Below are 2,500 nucleotides of genomic sequence, written 5' to 3'. Positions count from 1 at the left end.
CCGTATCGTTATTTTTCGTCACTACCTCCCCGTGCCGGGAGTGGGTAATTTGCGCGCCTGCTGCCTTCCTTGGATGTGGTAGCCGTTTCTCAGGCTCCCTCTCCGGAATCGAACCCTGATTCCCCGTTACCCGTTACAACCATGGTAGGCGCAGAACCTACCATCGACAGTTGATAAGGCAGACATTTGAAAGATGCGTCGCCGGTACGAGGACCGTGCGATCAGCCCAAAGTTATTCAGAGTCACCAAGGCAAACGGACCGGACGAGCCGACCGATTGGTTTTGATCTAATAAAAGCGTCCCTTCCATCTCTGGTCGGGACTCTGTTTGCATGTATTAGCTCTAGAATTACCACAGTTATCCAAGTAACGTGGGTACGATCTAAGGAACCATAACTGATTTAATGAGCCATTCGCGGTTTCACCTTAATGCGGCTTGTACTGAGACATGCATGGCTTAATCTTTGAGACAAGCATATGACTACTGGCAGGATCAACCAGGGAGCTGCGTCAACTAGAGCTGAGCAGCCGGCCGCCCGGGAGTGTGTCCCGGGGGCCCGCGCGAACACGCAAGCGTCCGCTCAATCATTCTGCAAACAGGAGGAGGCTGAGCTCCCCTGCACAATACACCTCGAAACCCTCTCAGGTCCCGGCGGCGCGCAGCGCCGTCCCAAGTACTTGGTCGGGTTCGAGAGAGGCGCAATCGCCCGGAGTTAGGCGAGTAGACGCTTTCGGTGCGACCACCCGTGCTCCCAACTGAGCTTGCCGCTGCCGACAGAGGCCCGGGAGCGTGCTGTCGTGGCATTGCCGGCGGGAGACAACACGCGCCACCTACGGTGACCGGCAGCTCCAACGCCAGCGCCACAGAAGGACAAAAGCCCCACTTGGGTGCCGAAGCGAACTCTCCCAGCACAGCGCACGCGCCAACACATCCGCACAGCTGCGATACAAACCACCAGCGAGAACCGCTGGGGCGACCGAGCAGCAGACGGCGTCGCGGCGCCGAGCGCCGGGCGGCGGCGCATCCTCAACGCACACAGTCCTCAATCGGACCAGCACACTGAAGATGTCCACCGCGCTTCGCACCGGGCCCGCGAGGACCTACTTTGGCCGCACGGCGCCGCGCGCAGGGTGCGCCGGCGCGCAGCTGCGACGCCTGCCGCGTCCGTCGGCCGGCGCGCCTGCCACTGGCCGCCCCCACCAGCCGGCTGTAGCGCGTGCGCCCACGCACCGCGCGGCCAGCACGCCGGGAGGCGCCCCCTCACCGGCCGGGGACGGTCCCACCCAGCCACCGCCGCGTATCGCTTCACACCCAGATGCCGTTCAGTTTCGTCGGCATGGTGGGTATCGCTGGAACAACCGGTTAGTACCTCAACCTATCGTCGCCATCACCGATTCACCCCTAGCGAGAACAACCGCACCACAACAGGTTACCATTTGTTCATTTGCGTAACTTCACCAGAAAACGCAGGCGTCCATCGCCATTTGCAACTTCCACGATTATTGCATGCCTGTGTCAGGTGTCACGCCACACTACGTCTGCCCACATACACGCAACAAAATGTGCACGCCTAGACAATACGTGGAAGGTGGCCCCCGTACGTATGCGATGTCCATTGCTCGAACGACTGTCAACCGGCCTCTGTAGCATGTCGCAGATATGGAACGCGGTGCACCATGCCATCACGGTGTGTGAGGAGAGACGACTAGGTCCGAATACATCAACAGACAGCTCATGCTGATCGCCATCCACGGCGTCCGTTCCTCCCACACGTCTCTATGGCGTACCACACTGCAATCCAGCTCTCATAGGGAGACGACACGTAGCTGCGTGCACAATATTTGCACTGTATGGTCCGCCGTTTTTGGGCGCAGTCGTTGTACGGTCACACATGTGCCACGATGTATCATTCAGTACATAAGGACGAATGTGCAGTACAGATTGTGGTTTACGCGTACGACATTAGCGGACAGTTGACACAGGCCGCACCACAACGTAGCCTGAGTACGTCGCATGCGGAGGGCATTGAACATGCAAAGTTCTCACCAACCAGCTTGCGAAGGCAGGGGGCAAGGTGGGGACGTGGGGAGGGGCGGCATGTACGTCCTGCTGCCATCCACATTACAGTGTACAGCAGGAGCATGTGGAAAGTGAGCAAGACTTGCAAGGTGTTTAACATGAAGCGATACACAGGGGAGCGGGGAGTGCGAGTAGCGAACTATATTGCGAGGGTTGCGGGTGGGCAACACTACACTAATTGAACGAGTCGTATAACAATTACAGAGCAGGTTTAGGCGACAACGTGGGTTACGTTAGGCGACAACGTGGGTTACGTTAGGGGACAACGTGGGTTACGTTAGGGCACAACGTGGGTTAGGTTAAGGCACAACGTGGGTTAGGTTAAGGCACAACGTGGGTTAGGTTAAGGCACGACATGGGTTAGGTTAAGGCACGACATGGGTTAGGTTAAGGCACAACATGGGTTAGGTTAAGGCACAAC

At 58.0% G+C, this 2,500-nt stretch overlaps 1 non-coding gene across 1 annotated transcript in view; it reads right to left on the bottom strand.

The window, feature by feature from the left end:
- The window catches only part of LOC124773560, a 1,909-nt gene extending 1,406 nt beyond the window's left edge, over positions 1-503 (bottom strand). The window contains exon 1 of the ribosomal RNA XR_007014803.1: positions 1-503. This exon is cut by the window's left edge and continues 1,406 nt beyond it. This is a non-coding gene — a ribosomal RNA (small subunit ribosomal RNA).
- Positions 504-2,500: the final 1,997 nt, after the last annotated feature.

Source organism: Schistocerca piceifrons, unplaced genomic scaffold, assembly GCF_021461385.2.
Source record: "Schistocerca piceifrons isolate TAMUIC-IGC-003096 unplaced genomic scaffold, iqSchPice1.1 HiC_scaffold_954, whole genome shotgun sequence".
Classification (NCBI taxonomy): Eukaryota; Metazoa; Arthropoda; class Insecta; order Orthoptera; family Acrididae; genus Schistocerca; species Schistocerca piceifrons.
The sequence above is the reverse complement of the archived record's forward strand: the minus strand, read 5'-3'. Positions and strand labels throughout refer to the sequence as shown.